This window comes from Oncorhynchus clarkii, chromosome 19, assembly GCF_045791955.1.
Source record: "Oncorhynchus clarkii lewisi isolate Uvic-CL-2024 chromosome 19, UVic_Ocla_1.0, whole genome shotgun sequence".
In the NCBI taxonomy this organism is placed as follows: domain Eukaryota; kingdom Metazoa; phylum Chordata; class Actinopteri; order Salmoniformes; family Salmonidae; genus Oncorhynchus; species Oncorhynchus clarkii.
This window is the reverse complement of record NC_092165.1, coordinates 24570461-24586138: the sequence shown is the minus strand read 5'-3', so window position 1 is coordinate 24586138 and position 15678 is coordinate 24570461. Positions and strand designations below refer to the sequence as shown.

The following is a 15678-nucleotide window of genomic DNA, read 5'->3' as shown; positions in this document are numbered from 1 at the left end:
CTCTTCGACGACAATATTCTACTGTAGCTACCACAATGTTTTGTTATTCTGCTTTTCTCTGTTCACAGTTACTGTCCATGTTACATCCTGAATATTATAGTCCCATTAAATGAACCATAATAAACATCATGAACACAAAGCGTATCCAATCCCGCGGCTGACTGAAAGTGTTCATTAACGCCAGTAATGAGGTGACAAAGCTGCCCTACCGCCAGGAATTTGGGCACTTTAATCAACAAAGAGCTTTAATTGACATTCCATCTGACCTATCGATGATGAGGTAGACCAGGATGGAATACTTAATCAGGAAGTTGGAGAATGGATCTGAGGATGTGATTGGGTGACTTTCAAGTCGAATGAGTAGGTGTGTATGAACATTTGACTGGTACTGTATGTGTTTGTGTGTTTTGTTTTGTGAGCGTGTCATTGTGAGTCAGCCTCTCCGAGATATGTATTCAGATGACCTGCTCTGTTTAAAGGACACTGCCTCCACCGTGCTCTCCAGTAATGAAAAAGCTTGGCATGCATTAAGTGCCAATCAATGTTCATTATACTGTCAGTCCCCAACAGATAAAGAGCTGCTATCTCCCAATGACAAAGGCATGGCACTGACGCCATGACGACTGCACTCCACTGTTCCCACTGACTACACTGTCCTGTTGACCGCTTGTGTGTGTGTGTGTGTGTGTGTGTGTGTGTGTGTGTGTGTGTGTGTGTGTGTGTGTGCAGTGACAAAAGCTTTGAACAGAGTGTACTAGCACGTAAACCATCTCAGTTTGATCTTCTATAACCACGGAGAGAATAGGACAGGAGTATCCACACCTTTCACTGTGCTCTGTTTGTTATGACACCTGCTGAGGACACAGAACACCTCTCTTTCCTTGTCTGAGTTGTGCTTGTAGACCGCATTGGGTTCCTTGTCCTTGCTTTGACACCTCAACAGGACATGGTAAACACTTGTTTCCCCTGGCTCAGCCAGGGTACTTATACTGCTTTGATTCTCTATTACCTTTGTCCTTGGTTTGATACTTTATTACACTCTTTATCCTTGCTTGGTTTGAAATGAAGGGGGGAGTGAGATGTGTGGAGAGTTTTTGACATTGACAAAAGCATACCAACTGTGATTTCACCATGTTCCTCCTCCTCCTCCCCCTCCTGATAGTGAAGCAAACAGCTGAGTGAATCTCAGATGTCCCCTTCAGCTCTGCTGAACCACACTGCATTTTTCAAATCCACACATACGCACCTGCACAAATGTACACGCAAACTGTGTAAGCCTGTGAGTGTGTATCTGCGCGCGATTGTGTGTGCTTGTGCATTGGCGCTTGCATGCGCTCCTGTGTGTATATGCACACCAGTGTGTGTGTGTGTGCATATGCGTGTGTTCGTCTGAGAGTGTGAAAGTGAATCAGTAACTCGGCGCAGCTCATTGTAATTGCTGATGAAGAAGATGAGAAGGAGGGGAAGGCTGACTGATTTTAAAGTCAGCTCCACTTTGCATAATTACCACACAAATTACACAGGAAAGAGAAGGTGCCATTAGGATGAAAGATTGGAGGATTTCACTTGAAAAGGGAAGAGTTTTGCTGCAATCTACTAGCAGATGTGAATACAGCCGAGGAGTAGCATGATGTTGATCTAACAGGTGTGCTCATCTAACATTTATCTAGCAAAACAAACACACGCACCGCACGCACGCACAGGAACACGCGCACACGCATATACACGTACGCACATAAACACACACACAGACTATACAGTGCCTGTAACTGTTTTCCTGTTCTCCTCTAGTCTAACCTCTAAGGGAATCTAGCTGGAGCGCCTTCCCTTAGTGTCAGCTTTTCCAAGCAACAGAGAAACGCCTCAGCTATTTCAAGGCCCCAGTCCTGAGTGCCCGCCAGTGAATTAACGGAGATGAAATAAGAACAAACCAGCCCCCCCCCCGACACACACACAGCAATAAATAAGACACATTTAGAGAACAGACATAGTTCCAAACCACTGCAGAGGCAGTCATAAGAGACAAATGTCTCACTAATTGTTTTTATGAAATGGAACTGCATTCATCCATATTCAATTGCCTTGGAATCAGAGTCTGATTTGAAGTCTTCTACCATGATAAACATTCTCACCACGATATTGCGATAAACATTCTCTCAGTCATTGTATCATTGTATCCCCCTCAGTTGACGTCAACCAGTGGTGATTATTTGTGGCGCAGCGCCCACTGAGAACCAAATATGATAAATGGACCCATAATGCGTAGAGACGTTACATGCCCTCAAAATGTCCTCTGAGTCTCTCAGCTGTGCGGTGGAGAGAGACTGTGGTTCTCACAAACAACCACATGGCTGCAGCAGAGTCCACAGTCACAAGACTACACTGCAGTCTGAAGGGGGAGAGAAAAGTCAGAGAATGAGTGAGTGAGTGAGTGAGTGAGTGAGTGAGTGAGTGAGTGAGTGAGTGAGTGAGGAAAATAAAAGTAAGAGAGATGTTCATGCATCCAGAGAAAGTTTAAAACTACTATCAAACTAGTCATGGTTTGTAGGTCCACTAAAACATGCTGGGTGGTTTGGATGACCCATTTGCTAGGTTGCAGGCATTGGGTCACTTAGTTGGGTAGTTTTCTTTAAAAAGAGCAAGGTTGGGTTGTTAATGCTGGGTTATTTATTTATAGGGGACAATGCACATTAATCAACATCAATATTACTGTAATGCAACATCCACGTAAATGTGCCGGAGTTAGCCAAAAGCTCATTTTCACCCGTAGTTTCAGGGTAGGTAATGGCCTTTACACAGCCACTATACAAATACTCACTAAAACAATACAAAATACAAATACATTACATCCAATAATATATCATTCTATCTACACCATCATCAACTGCCATCTTACATATGAGGAACCACAGATAACTCGTGTACAGGGTTGGATAGATTTGAGCCATGTTTTCAATTTAATTTGAAAAGTACAATAATCAGTGCAGCTTCTCAAGTCCATGGGCATTGCATTTCAGTATATATATATATATTGTAGCTCTAACAGAGAAGGCAGATTGACTGAATTCACTGTGTTGAAGAGGGACAACACAATCCCCTCTAGTTACTGCCCTATTTTCCTGGAGCTGCTTTCCTTGAGCTTGGTATGCCGGCATAGGGGTGGAGGGGTAAGACCATTAAGACATTCTAAGACATTCTGCTTAAAACAATCCAGACTAAATAAAATATGTATGTCAATTATAAATTAAATTAACTTAAATTTAAAAAAAAAAATAATATTGTGTTTGTTTGTAGAGTGATTCAATTGGTTTCAGAATAGTAGCTCCTGCTTGTGACCAGCATGTGAGGCAATATCTCACATGTGAGAAGATCATAGCCTGCATATATAGTTTGGCGGCCTCCAGAGGAAGGAAAGGTCTGACAAACCTACATTTGTATAATCCACACTTTCTTCTTCACATGTTTCTTAAATGTCAAGTTGGAGTCCAAAATGACGCCGAGATACCTGAAGTTAGACACAACTTTCAGATTCTCCTCATTAACAAGAACAGCTCGTTGGGAAGAATCAATGGATTTCTTAGAGAAGTACATACAAACAGGCTTGTCGATATTTAAATGCAGGCAAGAATTAGTCATCCATTTAGTAACATGTACCATAGTTTTCAATTAACTTGTTTAACAACTAGTTGTCTATTTTTTGAGGGTACATACAGAACTGTACCATCTGCAGACATCTGCATGTTAACTTGCGGGCAAGCAAGTGGGAGATCATTTATAAAGATGGTAAACAGAAGGGGGCCTAATATAGACCCTTGTGGGACCCCAATGTTATAATAAAGAAAGTCCGACTAAGTGTCCCCCAAACAAACCCTTTGACCTGCGTTTGTCAGATAGGAATACATCCAACTAATAACTTCAGTGGACACATTAAGGGATAGGAAGAATGCAGCAGACTTCCAAGCATTGGGGAAGGGTTGTGGAGATATGACCAAGTGGGTGGGTTAATTATCCCGCCAAATCTAGAAAATCAAAGTGATTCAGCAAGCTCATGAATTATGAATTAGGATTGTTGCAACTGTAGCAAGTCCACAAGACAGTGCAGCCAGCGCTGAGTGGAATTACTTTTCAACGGACAAATGGGCAAGGTGTTGTGGCTGACCAAAAACTGTGAATAAAATGCTGCCTAACATTACTAATGATCCATTCGGGTTAAAAAGACATAGCTATCATAATTACATACTATCTCAGTCACTGACAATTTTAGACAATGTTAGCTATCATGCTAGCAAGTAAACAACCGCATGCATGCTAGCTAGCAAACTATTTTCCTGTGCTGTGTGTGTTTGCAAAAATGTAAAGTTTTTGTTGAAGTTTTGCTAGCTAGCTAGCTATATCAGTGCCTGTAGCTAGAAACGCTCATTTTCTGTAAGCCTAACGTTAACTTTACTGTGTGGGGCAATGACTTTCACGTCAGGTAGCTAGCTAACTAGATAACTTAGCTTAGCTTGCTAGCTCAAACTTAGCTTAGCTTGCTAGCTCAAACTTTCTCACCCGGTTTGGCTAGCTAGACCAGATTTGACTAAGCTAGGCTTATTCCCTGTTTGTAGCTAGTTGGCAAGCTTATCACTCATACTTTTATAGTGGTTCAGAAACTGTAGCTATGTTTTCTAGCCTAATAGTTTCTATGACATAAAGGAAAATCTCAATTGTTCATCCAAGTTTAGGCTAAAGTTATCCATTTTGACTCTACACTTAAACTGTGTTAATGTTATGTCTTTGTCCCTCAGATACTAGAGGCTGCATGGCCCTGAGAGTAATTTGCCCAGCACCAGTGAACTGAGTGCAGGTAGTTACATATTGAAATGAAAGTAGTCTCAAATGTTCATCCACGTTATTCTATTTTGTCTGTCATGTATAACCTTTATGTTCTTGTCCCTCAGATACTAAAGATAACATGGTCCTGAGAGTGTTTCTCCCACCACCAGCGTAGCTAGTTGGAAAGAAGACTGCCAGCCCAAGCATTGACGAGGGCAGAATGTCATATTGTAAGATTAAGTATATATGTATACATGTGTAATATTGAATACTATTTAATATGTAATACTGTACTCAACTACTCTCGTTAGTGTAATTGAGTAGCTTTTCAGTAGTACAGTGGCTTGCGAAAGTATTCATCCCCTTGGCATTTTTCCTATTTTGCTGCCTTACAACCTGGAATTATTATATTTTTTTTTTGGGGGGGGGGGGGGGGGGGTGGGTTGTATCATATGATTTACACAACATGCCTATCACTTTCAAGATAGAAAATATTTTGGGCACATCTAGCCACTGGGACTTTTGGCATTCTTGAAGGATTGAGGTTTGGGATAGGGTTAAAACAAAAATATAAAAAACTACTTTCTATCACTGGATTCAGACATGTACTGTAACCTTTGGAACCAGAGGCAGATGATTATTCCCATCTGCCACCCACGTCCACATGTACAGCGCCTTGCAAAACTATTTATCCCCCTTGGCATTTTTCCTGTTTTGTTGCATTACAACCTGTCATTTAAATTTATTTTTATTTGGATTTCATGTAATGGACATACACAAAATAGTCCAAATTGGTGAAGTGAAATGAAAAAAATAACATGTTTAAAAACAAATTATAAAAATTAAAAACGGAAAAGTGGTGCGTGCATATGTATTCACCCCTTTGCTATGAAGTCCCTAAATAAGATCTGGTGCAACCAATTACCTACAGAAGTCACATGATTTGTTAGATTGCACACAGGTGGACTTTATTTAAGTGTCATATGATCTGTCACATGATCTCAGAATATATACACCTGTTCTGAAAGGCCCCAGAGTCTGCTTCACCACCAAGCAAGTGGCACCATGAAGACCAAGGAGCTCTCCAAACAGGGCAGGGGCAAAGTTGTGGAGTAGTACAGATCAGGGTTGGGTTATAAAAAAATATTTGAAACTTTAAACATCCCACAGAGCACTATTTAAATCCATGATAAAAAAATGGCCGCCCACCAAAACCCACAGACCAGGCAGGGAGGGCATTAATCAGAGAGGCAACAAAGAGACCAAAGATAACCCTGAAAGAGCTGCAAAGCTCCACAGCGAAGATTAGAGTATCTGTCCATAGGACCACTTTAAGCCGTACACTCCACTGAGCGGGGCTTTATGGAAAAGTGGCCAGAAAAAAAGCCATTGCTTAATTAAAGAAAATAAATAAGCAAACACGTTTGGTGTTCGCCAAAAAGCACGTGGGAGACTCTCCAAACATATGGAAGAAGGTACTTTTGTCAGATGAGACTAAGATTTAGCTTTTTTGCCATCAAGGAAAACGTTATGGCTGGCGCAAACCCAACACCTCTCATCACACCGAGAACCTTATCCCAGTGAAACATGGTGGTGGCAGCATTATGCTGTGGGGATTCTTTTCATCGGCAGGGACTGGGAAACTGGTCAGAATTGAAGGAATGATGGATGGCGCTAAATACAGGGTAATTCTTGAGGGAAACCTATTTCAGTCTTCCTGAGATTTGAGACTTGGACGAAGGTTCACCTTTCAGCAGGACAATGGCCCTAAGCATACTGCTAAAGCTTCACTCGAGTGGTTTAAGGGGAAACATTTAAATGTCTTGGAATGGCCTAGTCAAAGCCCAGACCACAATCCAATTGAGAATATGTGGTATGACTTAAAGATTGCTGTACGCCAGCGGAAACCATCCTACTTGAAGGAGCTGGAGCAGTTTTTAAGGATCCGCCCATTTTTTTCGCCTGAAATGACAAGGCAGTTAGATTTGGGTGTCAGGCCCTGAAGCAAGGATATGCATATTCTTGGTACCATTTGAAAGGAAACACTTTGAAGTTTGTGGAAATTTGAATGTAGGAGAATAACACACAATAGATCTGGTAAAAGATAATACAAAGAAGAAAAAAAACGTTATTTTGTATTTTCTTTGTTCCATCATCTTTGAAATGCAAGAGAAAGGCCATAATCTATTATTCCAGTATTATTCCAGCCTAGGTGCAAAGTTTTAGACTGGTCCAATGAACCATGGCATTTCTGTTCAAAATGTTGTATCAAGACTACCCAAATATGCCTAATTTGTTTATTAATAACTTTTTATGTTCAAAATTGTGCACTCTCCTCAAACAATAGCATGGTATTATTTCACTGTAATAGCTACTGTAAATTGGACAGTGCAGTTAGATGAACAAGAATTCAAGCTTTCTGCCAATATCAGATATGTCTATGTCCTGGGAAATTTTCTTGTTACTTACAACCTTATGCTAATCGCATTAGCCTACGCTAGCTCAACCGTCCCGTGGAAGGGACACCGACCCCGAAGAAGCAAGTCCACAAGACAGGAGTTAGTGCCTAGCCTTAAGAATTCAGAGTTAATGCCTAAACTTAACCCTAACCTTACAAATTTGGAGGTAATGCCTAAACTTAACCTTAAACACTTTGAAATTTCTAATTCTAATTTTATTTGTCACATGCACCGAATACTACCTTACTTACAAGCCCTTAACTCTATTTCTTGAACTGCACTGCTGGTTCAGAAAATATTTACTAACTAAAAATACAGTACAAATAAAAAGTAAACACAGTAGAATTACATAACAATAACGAGGCTATATACAGGGGGCAACAGTACTGAGTAAATGTGCGGGGTTAAAGGGTATTCGAGGTCATTTGTACATGTAGGTAGGGGTAAAGTGACTTTGCAGCGAGTAGCAGCATTGTAAAAACAAATGGGGGGGGGGGGGGGGGGGGGTCAATGTAAATAGTCCAGATGGCCATTTGATTAATTGTTCAGCAGTCTTATAGCTTGGTGGTAGAAGCTGTTAAGGAGCATTTTGGACCAAGACTTTGTGCTCCGGTACCGCTTGCCATGCGGTAGCAGAGAGAACAGTCTATGACTTGGGTGACTGGGGTCTTTGACATTTTTTGGGCCTTCCCCTGACACCGCCTGGTATATAGGTCCTGAATGGCTGGAAGCTTGGCCCCAGTGATCTTTTGGGCCGTATGCACTACCCTCTGTAGTGCCTTACGGTCAGATACTGAGCAGTTGCCATACTAGGCAGTGATGCAACCAGTCAAGATGCACTCGATGGTGCAGCTGTAGAACTTTCTGAGGATCTGGGGACCTATGCCTAATTATTTCAGTCTCCTGAGGGGGAAAGGGTGTTGTCGTGCCCTCTTCATGACTGTCTTGGTGTATTTGGACCATGATAGTTTGTTGGTGATGTGGACACCAACGAACTTAAAACTCTTGACCCGCTCCACTTCAGCCCTGTTGATGTAAATAGGGGCCTGTTCAGTCCTCCTTTTCCTGTAGTCCACGATCATCTCCTTTGTCTTGCTCACATTGAGGGAGAGGTTGTTGGACTCCAAATAAACTGATAGGTCTTTGACCTCCTCACTATAGGCTGTCCCAGCATAGTCGGTTATCAGGCCTACCACTGTTGTGTCATCAGCAAACTTAGTGATGGTGTTGGAGTCGTGCTTGGCCACACAGTCGTGGGTGAACAGGGAGTACAGGAGGGGACTAAGCACACACCCCTAAGGGGAACCGGTGTTGGGGATCAGTGTGACAGATGTTATGTTGCCTAACCTTACCACCTGGGGGCGGCCCGTCAGGAAGTCCAGTTGCAGAGGGAGATGTTTGGGCCCAGGGTCCTTGGCTTAGTGATGAGCTATGTGGGCACTATGATGTTGAAAGAGTCCAGATTAGTGTCCAGCTCCTTGAAAGCGGCAGCTCAAGCCTTTAGCTCGGTGGGGATGTAGTCAATGAACAGCATTCTCACATAAGTGTTAATTTTGTTCAGGTGGGAAAGGACAGTGTGGAATGTGATTGAGATTGCGTCATCTGTAGATCTGTTGGGGTGGTATGCGAATTAGAGTGTGTCTAGGGTTTCCGGGATGATGGTGTTGATGTGAGCCATGACCAGCCTTTCAAAGCACTTCATGGCTACCGACATGAGTGCTACAGGGTGGTAGTCATTTAGGCAGGTTACCTTTGCATTCTTGTGCACAGGGACTATTGCTGTCTGCTTGAAACATGTGGGTATTACAGACTCGGTCAGGGAGAGATTGAAAATGCCAGTGATGACATTTGCCAGTTGGTCCGTGCATGCTCTGAGTACACGCTCTGGTAATCCATGGCCCCGCATCCTTGTGAATGTTGACCTGTTTGCTCACATCGGCTACAGAGAGTGTGATCAGTCGTCTGGAACAGCTGGTGCTCTCATGCATGCTTCAGTTTTGCTTGCCTCGTTGCGAGCATGAAATGTATTTAGCTCATCGGGTAGGCTCGCGTCACTGGGCAGCTCACGGCTGGGTTTCCCTTTGTAGAGTCACTGGTACTTCCTGTTTTAGAGTTTGCTTGTAAGCAGGAATCAGGAGGGTAGAGTTAAGGTCAGATTTGCCAAAATGGAGGGTGAGGGAGAGCGTTGTATGCTTCTCTGTGTGTGGTGTAAAGGTGGTCTAGAATTTGACATGCTGGTAGAAATGAGGTAAAACAGAAATGAGGTAAAACGGATTTAAGTTTGCCATTAAGCAAAAATAAACAATCTTTTTGAAGAGGCAACAACTGCATGGGAATGCCCCTGTCTGTGTGTGTCAGGTCTCGACATAAAGGGTGAGGTTTTGGAAACCCTCCGGGCCAGTCGATCATATCGTCCCTGTAAGTGGCCTGCTTGGGCCAGTGGAAAACATTTTTTTTATACAACGGGTTACCAGAACATGCCCCAGTCTTTTATCTTCATCCCAGAGGAAAGCCCTCTGCTCATGACAACGTGTGGTATACCATGGAGCCAATGGAACTCAAAACCCTTTCATCAATGCTGCCCCATCTGTGCAAGGTATAACATTTTGTTCAAATAGCAAGGCTGCTATATAGTATATGAATAGAATAAACATGAATAGAATCGTTGTCGTATTATCTTTAATAATCGCTCGCTCGCTCTCTATGAGGCTGGCACATCCCGTAGGTATACCAACCACTGCATCCGGATGACGACCATCCAGCAGCTCTCCGATGCAGGTCTGTAGGCCAGAGAGATAATGAGTGTGAGCGGGCGCAGAGCTGAAAGCTCTCTTAGGAGCTATTGGAAGCCGTCCACGGAAAACAGGAGGAGATGGGTTAACATTCTAACAGCTGCGTGCGACAACATTTGTTCCTGAGAAATGGCGCCCAGCTGTGCTTGAGACCCCGGCGTTAGACAGCTACTTCACTAATTGCACACTGGAATGAAATGTGCGGTTCAATGTGTATCACAAATTAAAAAGCTGTTGATGCTGTGACCATCCGGGGAAAAAATGGTCATTGTGGTTTCTATTCTGAACCATGCGACATTACATTTTACTATGCATAAACCAGACGTGCGCTGTTTTCCAAACCATGGACAGCGTCCCTAGAAACCAAGGTTCTGGAAATATCAACCAGCATTTGGGTAGTTTTGCTTTACATGGCAGTCAATACAAAAATAACTAACGACCAGAGAACGCCTAAAATGTCACTTGACAACCAGTGTTTAGTGAATGTAGCGTCATGTTTTGTTTAAAAATTGATCGTTTTGGAAATATTCTACCTTTTTTATGCTGGTAGCCCGTTGTATAAAAGCAATAATACACCTGAGGCCATGTGTTACGGCATTGTATCATGGCTGTGGTGGTCTACACCACTCGGCCTGTATTATTACTTAAGAAATAATGCTATTTTTAATCTAGGCTTTATAATTAATTATTTTGCACGCACGAGCTGCACACACAGGCCTGTAGTTTATAGATAATCTGCTGGGCAGCTGGTTGTTTTATGGAGCAGTTTATCCGAAGACCGAGAGCGGTAGGGTTGGGAAAACCGTAGGGAAGATGTTCCAAATTATGGTATCTACCAGTACATACAAAGGCAAGAAAGGGGTACGCAAACCAGGTATTTAAAACGTTCAAAGTCTTGGTTGAATATTTGCAATGCAAAATTCAGGCATCGTGGAATAGGCTACCTTGAAAATCAGACATTTCCTCTAGGCTATTTGGTCTTTGAAAAGTAATTGAAGTTATGGTAGCCGATGTAGAAGTTCTACTGCTCCAATATAATGATTCTGTGATTTCATTTCTAATCAGTTTTTATGAGCGATGTAGCCGCTTTCGTTTGTTACCGGTCGTTTCAATTGAAGGGTGTTACGAGAATCTGCTGTGCTTGTTGTGTAAAATCATGAGCGGTTATAACATCAACTTTTGCCTTCATCTTGGTTTTCCATACAATGCGTTCCATTACAAAGGAACCCTGTTTCTGCTCTCTGTCTCGTTTGAAAACATGATACAAAAATCCATTAACAACTCTTCGATATCTCAAATGGCGAGACTGACTAGCTACCAAATGGACGACTGAATTTGTGTCAGGAGCATGATGTTTATTTAGTCAGGCAACACCCCACATTATTCTGACATATTTGAATGAAATCATGTAAATGTAAAAATTATGTGAATGTCAATGCATAAATCTCATTACGTAGTTCTGTAAACAAATACATTATTCTTAAAGTGGTAATGCACACGTCTCCCCCCCCTTACAGGCCATTACAACAATTACATATAACATTTAAGTCCTTGAAAATGACAATTAAGTGCTTGAAAAAGTCCCTGAAAGTACTTGCATTTGACTTGCCAATGTCTATATGAACCCTGTATAGGCTATTTGCTCAGGCCGCAAATGAAATCACCTGCTATTGAAATTATGCACGCATCATTGGCTTTCCCGTCAGATCTGACGGGAAAGTATTTTACTCATTTGGGCCAGTAGCTTTCAGTTGGATGGCACTGGCCCTGTGTAATCTACTACTTGCAAATGTACTAATGTCGAGCCCTACTGTGTGCGGTTCACGTAAGGCCTATATGTCTATCACCTTGTGATCGCCGTTAGCAATGTTTTACGTTTTCGGGTAGATGGAAAGGCAATTAAATGGTAACTACAAAGTAGCCTATGTGAGTGTAGCGAAATGTTTGAGCTTCTAGTTCTGACCGTGCAGTAATATCTAACAAGTAATCTAACAATTTCACAACAACTACCAAGTGTAAAGGAATTAATAAGAATATGTACATTTAAATGAATGGATGAGCGAAGGCCGTGCGGCGTAGGCACGATGCAGTAGATGGTATAGAGTATGTAACCATTATATAAAGTGCCATTGTTTAAAGTGACTAGTGATACATTTATTACATCCAATTTTTTATTATTAAAGAGGCTAAAGACTTGATTCAGTATGTTGGCAGCAGCGACTCAATGTTAGTGATGGCTGTTTAACAGTCTGATGGCATTGAGATAGAAGCTGTTTTTCAGTCTCTTGGTTCCAGCTTTGATGCACCTGTACTGACCTTACCTTCTGGATGATAACGGGGTGAACAGGCAGTGGCTTGGGTGGTTGTTGTCCTTGATCTTTTTTACCTTCCTGTGACATTGGGTAGTGTAGGTGTCCTGGAGGGCAGGTAGTTTGCCCCCGGTGATGCGTTGTGCAGACCTCATTACCTTCTGGAGAGCCTTACGGTTGTGGGCGGAGCAGTTGCCGTACCAGGCAGTGATACAGCCCGACAGGATGCTCTCGATTGTGCATCTGTAAAAGTTTGTGAGTGTTTTTGGTGACAAGCCAAATTTCTTCAGCCTCCTGAGGTTGAAGAAGCGCTGTTGCGCCTTCTTCGCCACGCTGTCTGTGTGGGTGGACCAATTCAGTTTGTCCGTGATGTGTACGCCATGAAACTTTCCACCTTCTCCACCACTGTCCCGTCGATGTGGATAGGGGGGTGCTCCCTCTGCTGTTTCCTGAAGTTCATGATCATATCCTTTGTTTTGTTGACGTTGAGTGTGAGGTTATTTTCCTGACACCACACGCCGAGGGCCCTCACCTCCTCCCTGTAGGCCGTCTCATCGTTGTTGGTAATCAAGCCTACCACTGTAGTGTCGTCTGCAAACTTGATGATTGAGTTGGAGGCGTGCATGGCCACGCTGTCATTGGTGAACAGTGAGGGGTGAGAATGCACCCTTGTAGGGCCCCAGTGTTGAGGATCAGCAGGTTGGAGATGTTGTTTCCTACCCTCACCACCTGGGGGCGGCCCGTCAGATAGTCCAGGACCCAGTTGCACAGGGCGGGGTCGAGACCCAGGGTCTCGAGCTTAATGACGGGTTTGGAGGGTACTATGGTGTTAAGTTTTGAGTTGTAGTCAATGAACAGCATTCTTACATAGGTGTTCCTCTTGTTCAGATGGGATAAGGCAGTGTGCAGTGTGATGGAGATTGCATCGTCAGTGGACCTTTGGGGCGGTAAGCAAATTGGAGTGGGTCTAGGGTGTCAGGTAGGCTGGAGGTGATATGATCAAAACAAAATACTGCATAGTTTCCTAAGAACGCAAAGCGAGGTGACCATCTCTGGCGGCGCCATGTCTTCTCTGGGGGAATCATGATTATTTGCATAAATCCAGAGGCCATTTGTTTTGATAACTCCCTCACAAGTGCTCTACACTACAGAAACACTGCAAGCTAAACACTAGTCTGGCTGGTGTTCATCTGAATTAAAGGGTAACTACACAAAAAAACAAATCTAAATTACTCAGATTTTTTTCCAGACCTTAGAAATGGTCCCCTAATGTGGTTTAAGCTTTGTTGTTGGCACAGACATCACATTTTTTTTGTTTTTCTATGACAATTTGTGATTTTGACAGACAAAACCTGAAGAGAAAAAAAATGGGGGAAATCATGCTGTCGTTTTGGTATCAAGTATAGTTATTTTTCTAATTCTGCCCTCTAGAGAATTTTGCAGAAAAAAAACACATGGCAATTTGAAATCTGCAATAAATCCATGTCTGCACTTTATGTTTAACAGTCTCTTTTCTTTGCTGTTACGGTACATCTATCAAGCTCAGTGTAAAAACACAAGGGCATGCTAATGTTGGCTAGTCATTATTTGCCTGGTTATGTATGGAATGATGAGACATTATGAGACACCCCCCCACCCCCCCAAAAAAAATGTGTGTGACCAAATCATGTGCTGGTGCCACCAACTGAAAGAGGGGAGGAATGTTTCTGTCGAACCCTGGAGAGGGAGAGGAAGAGAGGTGGAGAGAGAGGGATGAGGAGACGGAAACAGAGAAGAAAGAACAGTGAAGACACTGGAATGGGCAGAGGAGATGATAAAAGACTGGATAAAGGAATGGGAGGAAGACATTTAGAGGGCATGAAGGAGGATGTTTAGGGGATGAAGGGAGGGATGGAGAGAGGCGCATCCTCCCCCACACGCTCCCGTTCCCCGGGCAACACAGAGGAATTTGTGGTGTTTATGTAACGAACTGGAGGACTGGCTCCGAAACACACGTTCAGCTACACACACACACACACACACACACACACACACACACACACACACACACACACACACACACACACACACACACACACACACACACAAAGGCAGGATTAGGGAGACTGCAATAACACTGCACAAGACTTCTTCAGCCCCCAGAAATAAACCTGTATCCAACCAGTATTAAAACAAACATGCCAAGGTTGCTAGATCTATTATGGCCCTAAACTGGTAAAGGAAGCTCGTCAATGTGTCTGCATGTGCGTTCATGCATGTGTGTGTGTGCGTGTCTGTGTGCGTGTCTGTGTGCATCCTTGCGCCTGTGTGTGTGTGTCACAGACCCAGATTTATGTGTGGCATGTTTCTCTCTCTTGGGCAGGTCCATTTCCTTTTACAGGGTCGATACACATTGACGAAGCAGTATTTTACCCACTCTACAATGAAGAGACTGCCCTGTTTGTGTCCTACACACACATCAGCTGTGTGGGAATCTTTGGAGCCACAAATAACAATACACAACACCCCCAGTCACACCCATATTGACATACCCACATGATCGCTCTCTCTCTCACACACACACACACACGCACACACACACACACACACACACACACTATTATCGTTGCCTGATAATAGGTCCATGTAATACATCAGAAAATAACCTTGACACTGAATTACTGTAGATGCTAAAAAAAGGAGAGAGGGGGGGGGGGGGGGGGGGGAGGGGTAGAGGAGGAATAGAGGAGGACAGGGATTACCTCTTCACTTATCACATATCGACTAGCCTGCTCTAGTCACTGAAACAGAGCTGAGGGGATGAACAGACGAAGCAGAGAGAGAAACAGAGAGAGCGAGTGAGAGATAGAAAAAGGCATAGAGACACAGAACGAGATGGAGAGAGAAAGAGAGTTGAAGAGCAAGATGGAGCAACATAAATACGGAGAAAGAGGCGGAGATGGTGGGAAAGAGCAAGAGAGAGAGAAATAAAGGCAGAGCGAGAACAGTCTTGAGCGTTGGATATGTCTCCTTTAGCAATTTCAACTCAACCGCAGTCATCACTTTACCTCAAATCAAACCAAATCAATTTATTCAAATATTTGCCCTCTTCTCTTTGTCACTCCCTCCCTCTGCAGTGGACATTCTCTCTTCTAACTCGGGAGAACAGTGGCGGATGAAGCCCCAATTCAAAGTCTTTTTTAAGAACATCTTGTTGTTTACTGAACAAAAATATAAACACATTTTCCATATGCACAAAAAGCTAATTTCTCTCAAATTTTGTGCACAAATTTGTTTACATCCCTGTTAGTGAGCATTTCACCT

The 15678-nt window shown here is 43.0% G+C and overlaps 1 protein-coding gene across 1 annotated transcript in view; it reads right to left on the bottom strand.

Annotated features, from left to right (window-relative positions):
* Positions 1 to 15678, bottom strand: part of LOC139374953 (neurexin 3a) — a 447428-nt gene that overhangs the window by 275628 nt on the left and 156122 nt on the right. The window lies entirely within an intron of this gene.